Below are 7388 nucleotides of genomic sequence, written 5' to 3' on the forward strand. Positions count from 1 at the left end.
ATATGTGAGCCTCCTCTAGAATGGTCCTTCTGATATCCACATTAGAAGGAACACATAATCTGGCATGGAACCGCAAAGCTCTGTCATTTGCAATATTGAATTCCTCCCCCTGACCACTCTATACTCTGTCTATCACCTCTGCTAATTCTAAGTCTTCCTTATGAGCAGCTTTAATTTGTTCTTACAACTAGGCTGGAAATACACACTGGAGGATCACTCTCTACTAACTCTATGCCAAGTCCCTCCAAATCCATCATGATCGGATACTGAATCTCCATAGTTGCCAATATTGATTCCCTAGACTTCCTGCTCAACACATCAGCTACCATGTTTGCTTTCCCTGGGTGATAATTGATGGTACAATCAAAATCCTTAATTAGCTCCAACCACCTTCTCTGCCTCATATTCATTTCCTTTTGAATGAAAAAGTACTTCAAACTTTTATGGTAAGAGAAGATCGCACACTGCTCACCATACAGATAATGCCTCCAAATCCTTAAGGCATATACTACTGCAGCCAATTCAAGATCATGTGTAGGGTAGTTCTTTTCGTATTCTTTCAACTGCCTAGATGCATATGCCACCACTCTGCCATGCTGTATCAATATATAACCAAGTCCCTTAAAGGATGCATCACTATAGATAGTATAACCCTCACCCCCAGACAGGATGGTCAGTACTGGCGTTGTGACTAGCCTCTGCTTCAATTCCTGAAAACTCTGCTCACAGCTGTCATCCCATTCAAATCTAGAATTCTTCTTAGTCAGTCGTGTCAAAGGTTCTAATAAAGCTAAGAATCCCTCGTCAAAATGACGGTAATACCCAGCTAGCCCCAAGAAACTCCTGATCGCCTAGACATTCTTCAGTCTAGCCTAATTCATTACGGCCTTAACCTTACTAGGATCCATAGAAATAGTGTCTCCAGACACAACATGCCCCAAGAACATGACCTTCTCAAGCCAGAATTCACATTTACTGAACTTGGCGTACAACTTCTTTTCTTGAAGCGTCTGCAGAACCTGCCTCAAGTGCGTCTCATGCTCCTCATAGCTCCTCGAATAGACCAGTACATCATCAATAAAAACAACAACAAACTGGTCTAGGTATTGGTGGAAGACTCTGTTTATCAAGTCCATAAATACCGTAGGAGCGTTCGTCAAACCAAACGGCATAACAAGAAATTTGTAATGCCCATACCTGGTCCTGAAGGCCGTCTTCAAGACGTCTTCTACTTTCACTTTTACTTGATGATAGCCGGATTGGAGGTTAATCTTCAAATACACCTGTGTACCCTGGAGCTGATCAAACAAAACGTTGATACAAGGTAGAGAATACTTGTTCTTGATTGTCACTTTATTAATCTCCCTATAGTCTATACACATCCTCATAGTCCCGTCTTTCTTCTTCACAAATAGAACTGGAGCTCCCCACGGTGATACACTGGGTCATATGAAGCCCTTGTCAAGAAGATCTTGCAACTGATTCTTCAATTCCACCAACTCTGCTAGCACCATCCGGTAAGGTACTTTATAAATCGGCGCTGTACCTGGAAGTATATCAATAGGGAAATCTACCTCGTGATCGAGTGGCAAGCCTGATAACTCATATGGGAAAATATCTGTAAATTCTTTTACTATAGGCGTGCTAGCAAGTTTCAATTCATTCTTTGACATCTCCTTCACAATAGCGACAAACCCCTGACAACCACTCAGTAGTAGTCTCCTGGTCTGGATAGCTGAAACAAGCTAAGGCGGGGATTGCACTCGCGACCCTACGAACTTGAATTCTACTTCCCTCGAGGATCTGAATATCACTTCTCGTGCTCGGCAATCTATGCTGGAAAAATTAGCTGCTAGCCAATCCATGCCAAATATAACATCAAACTTGTGCATGTCCAACATTATCAAATTAGCAGACAAAGTCTTTCCTTGGATATTAACTGGATAACCTCAGAGCACCCGACTACACCTCACTGCTAACCCAATCGATGTAGATACCAACAATTCAACATCTAATGGTTGTGTTTCAGCCCCACATAATTTAACATACCCCAAAGACATAAATGAGTGTGTAGCTCTTGAATCAAACAATGCAATAAATTTAAAAGAAAACATAATAACCATAATCGTCACCACGTCACCTGTCGTCTCAGCCTCACCCGGCATCAGAGTAAACACCCTGGCTGGAGCCGCATTCCTCTACTGGCCCCCACGTGGTGCCTGATAACCTCCCCGGTATGGTCTGGGAGCTAGAATTGCATCTAGTGGTGTAGGGCAGTCTCGCACCATATGCCCCGCTCTACCACAGAAATAACATACCACCCCTTCTACTTGACACTCTCCCTAGTGCCTCCTACCACAAGTCTGACAGAGTGGAGGACCCTACCCCGTATGCACCTAGCATCCTCCCGTCTCCTGCCTTTGCCCTCTTCCATGGTTTCCTCTCCTCCACTGACCCGGTCTATGACCCTACTGCTAGCTAGTAGATGTAGATCTCTTCCTCTGTCCCTACTCCTTTGCATCAAGATGCTCACCAATCTCTACCAAGGCTACCCTGTCGACTAACTCAACAAAGTCCTGGATCCGCAGTCCACACCTCTCAGCCTCTCCTGTCAGTCTATAGGTGGCAAAAAGGACCCTCTGTTCCTTGATACACTGCAACACGACCAAAACTTTCTCGGTTTCCTGCATCCAGTTCTCAGCAGCTGTGGGATCGACTCCACCTGAGAATACCAGAAGATTCATCTTCGTAAATTTCTCTATGGTGCACCCATGGCCAGCAAATGGACCACCCTACTCCCTCGAGCTCCTAGCGATCTCAGTCATAACCTACTAAGCCACGCTACATAATACCACGTCAGAGTCGGTCCCAGCTGCAATTGATGGCCCTGCTCCATCACTACCACTCGCATGGGCACTATTTCCTCTTAGATCCATCCTGAAAACAACAAACGCAACTTAGAAATTCTATCCTTATAACTTACCCACCTAACCTTACCACTTATCTTAATATTCTCAACTTATTTCTAATCCCCAGTCCTACATTCTAGGTACACAACTCGACAATAGCTTACTATGGCTTTCTTGAAATCGTCACCCGAGGAAAAATATAGAAACTACCACGGAAGTCCTGTCTCCAGACAGTAGAACAAAACCTCAAATCATCTCCTATACTCTAGTATTGTTTCCGCTGCATTCTAAAGTCTACAAAACCTAGCAACCTAGGCTTTAATTCCAAACTGTGACGACTTGCTTAATTTCCATATTTTTTTTCATAATATAATACAATATCACAATACTCAACAAATCATAATCCACCTGGACCCGTGGGAACCAGGGATACATCAGAAACACAATGTTGAAGCCTAAGTAGCAGGAAACATACATCATAAACATCTCATTATACCATATACCGCAATACCAGAGTTACTACAATCACTATATATATATATATATATATGTATATATGTATACGATACACAACCTTAAAGATATTTAGGGTCATCCCACAAAATACATCCAATCCAATCAAAACACTTACCCTTTTGGAAGGGCAGACCAACCGTACTAGATCAGCAGGGCTTTACCCACTCTCTTATCAGGGGCTCCTGAAATTTTTATAAAATTTAGGGTGAGACACTTCTCAGTAAGGGAAATAAACTAATACTAGTGTGTGGTAACATAAGTATTCTGTGTTATACATGTACCATACAGAACATATTCAGTAAACTGTTATGTCAAATTTGGGAAAACATATATATCATCAAAACATGGCAGAACATACTAGATTTTCATAAACATATATCATCTCATATAATAATAGTACAAAAACATTTTCGGTAGGTTAGCTGGCTGTTGTCATGTATTACCCCCACATGACTGGGTTGTGTGGCCTGAAGGCGGGACCTGACAATGGTTGGCCGACCACTGCCAAGTCAAAAGTACAGTCTATAAGTTTGATGGGTCTGCCAGATCCGGTCCGTACACCAGGGGCGCTCACACACTTCTTAAAAACCACATCGACCATCCAATCTCACACCACTCCGTACAGTGGCGTTAACACAAATATCATGATCATGATGACCATGGACACATAGCAATGGTACCGTACAAGTACTAGCCTAAACCGAGCCAACTAGGTTCTGATATCATATAACATATACTGAAACAGTGATACATGGATATTTCATATCATTAGTTATCAAATCAATCATATCATTTTACATATTTACGTATATCATGAAAAGCATTGGCTCGTACGCCGGTATTTCACATTTTACCATAGCTCGGCCTATACGTCGAAAAATCATATTCATAGTACAACCCGTACGCTGGCAAATCATTTCCATAGCTCGGCCCGTACGCCAGCAAACATATCCATAACATAGCACATACGCTGGTGAATCATATACATAGCACGGCCTGTACGCCGTCAAATCATACACATAGCTCGGCCCGTACACCGGCAAATATATCAAAATCTCAGCCTGCACGCCGATTTTCCATTATAAAAGTCTATACCATTAACACATTCTCAGAAAACAGTATTTTCATTATAATTTATACTCATGCCACACTAAACAGGTTTTTCATATATTTAACATACCATCATTTTTAGCAGTATTTTCTAAATATAAATCATATATAATTATATTTATTTTTTTGAAATCAAATGTTGTAACAATATACATATTTTTCATAAAATTATTAGCTTAGTTTATCCCCTTACCTGATTCTTGAAAAGCCCCTAAATCAAACACTCCTACAACCGCAAGGTTCCCTGTTCAATACCCTGAAAATGTAATTTCCCATAACTAAAGTTCAGTATTTTTATGCATATTATGCTTTCTACAACTATCAAATAACCAAATACTGAGTAAAAAGTCTTACCCTGGATTTGGGATGGTTTCCAACTCATCCCCACCGACGATCTGCTCCAGCAGACTTGCAAAGAACTTTCTCAGGAGCATCGTGGTGGCTTCAGATCGTCGAACCGGCGAGAATCTAGCCCGAGATCGTAGAGAGAAGGTAAGAGGGGCGTAGGGGAGAGAGAGAATGTGAGAATTTCTGAATTTTTTGGGTTTAGACGAAGTTTTAGGCTATTTATACTAGGATATTCGTCGACGAGCCACGTGACCTCGTCGACGAGTCCTGTAGAAAGTTCGTCGACGAACCTCAACCCTCGTCGATGAATTTCGGGCTTCCAAAAATCCTCTCTCGGTATCTTCTCGTCGAACGAATACCATCCTCATCGATGAGCTCCTTTTATACCCTCGTCGACAAGTCCCCTGTGTTCGTCGATGAGGAGCTGAAAAATTCCTCGGGATTATCGCATCCAAAATGCAACGTCGTCGACGAAGTCGACTGCCTCCTTCTATTCCTGTTTCAATTTTCCTTTCTTTTTATTATTTAAATACCATTATTCTTCGGGTTATTACAATTTTGGCTTCCATTTTCCCTTTTTTTATGTGTGCTGGAATTTAAGCTTGTTCACATACTAAATACACACACAAGATACTGTGGTAATCCTCGGGCTTGCGAGCTAAGGCAGGGATGTTGACAGCATTGGCTGAATCCTGATAACATATTGTGTGTCCTCTTTATAATTTCATAATTTTATTTACTGCACATGTATGTTATTTTCATTAGATTGTGAATGTTGCGCATGATTTAATTTCTGCATATTATTATCCATGCAATTGGTATATGATTAGAAACACCCTAGGTTGTGTGTTACTAATATTTGGACATACCTAGGAATAAATTTTAAAATTCCAATTTACTCCCCCCCCCCCCCCCTCTCTTGGGAATACACCAATTCCAATAGCATGCCTCCGAAATAATCAAGAAACTGGAAAGGGAACCACTTAGACTTAAGGAACCCACAATGCCACGCACCTCTCTAGGGGTGGCCAGAATAACTACTTGTCGAGCGAGATAGTTGGAATAACTTGGGTGATCATTCTCAAATGGATGAGACAACCCAGATAAAACTACTCAATTTAACGAGGTAGTCCAAACAACTTGAAGACAATTTGGATGAATAGTAATCAAGACAAATAAGACAATTTGGATGAATGGTAATCAAGAAAAATAAGACAATTTGGAAGAATGGTAATCAAGACAAATAAGACAATTTGGATGTGACTACTTAAAATAAATGAGATAGTCCGAACAATTTGGATGTGACCACTCAAAATGAATGAGATGGTCAAGACAATTGGATGTGACCACTTAAATGAATGAGATGGTTATGACAACTTAGATGTGACCACTCAAAATGAATGAGATGGTCAGGACACTTTTTCAAAGTGATTATTTGAAATTTGGGGGTGTATTGCCCCAATAATGGAACTTTTGCAAGAATGACTTAAATCTCGAGGGCCAGTGCCCTAACAAGTAGAACACATCCTCTTAAGGACTATTTGGATCTTATGAGTTGATGACTCTTCGTCCTAAAGTGGAGCTTGCAACCATGGGGACTTGGATTGAATCAAAACAATACTTATGCGAGAAAATATGATGTCATGTATGCATGTTGATGCTATGCATGATAATGCATGAATTTACTTCTTGAAATGGATCAAGTTCTACTCCTTTTTTATTCTGCATCCCAACTAATCATTCTTGTTTTACAGGGGATTTGAACAAACTTCCAACCATGTTGTCTGGTATGAATGTTCCCGCACTTTGTCCTTGAATGGTAACCTTCCTTGCTTGTGACCTCCATTATGAGTTTTCCTTGAATTTTCTGATTCTGGTGGGACCATGTTTTTATTTAACCAAATTATTTTGAATAAAATTAAAAATAAACATGCATTCACATGATATTTCTTCATTCAATCATGGGAGAAAATGCACAAACCAGTTATTTTACCAGGTTTCCATGTCATTTTAATGGGAAATAACTTTATCAGTACCTTAATGTCGTATAGCTTCTATGACAGCTTAGTAAACTAGTCAAGAGGTAGCCATTTCCAATTCTCAATTCGATGTCCCAACCTCGCTAGTAGTGCACCTTTTCTATACGTTGCTGCTATAAATTTGATGCCTACCTTAGATGAAGTTCTTCTCAAATCCAGATATTACGTTTCCATTTCCTTCCTTCCTTTACTCCCAAAGCATGGCAAATGTCTTACCTATTGTTGGCCTTACAAGGCTTAAAATCTTGTTATCTTGTTTTGATGCTAACAAACAAGTGAAATTTAATGTATTTGTGTGAGTAATGATATTTCAGGGTTTATATATGAGAAAGCAAATGTCAAAGTGCTCAAGAGGATCAAATGAAGCTTCAAAGAGTCCAAGCATGGATTTAAAGATGATATACTAAATCTTGAAAAATATGAAGACATGAATGAGTTGTTGAAAGCCAAGGAATACTAAAAGATC

The sequence above is a fragment of the Malania oleifera genome, chromosome 7, assembly GCF_029873635.1.
Source record: "Malania oleifera isolate guangnan ecotype guangnan chromosome 7, ASM2987363v1, whole genome shotgun sequence".
In the NCBI taxonomy this organism is placed as follows: domain Eukaryota; kingdom Viridiplantae; phylum Streptophyta; class Magnoliopsida; order Santalales; family Ximeniaceae; genus Malania; species Malania oleifera.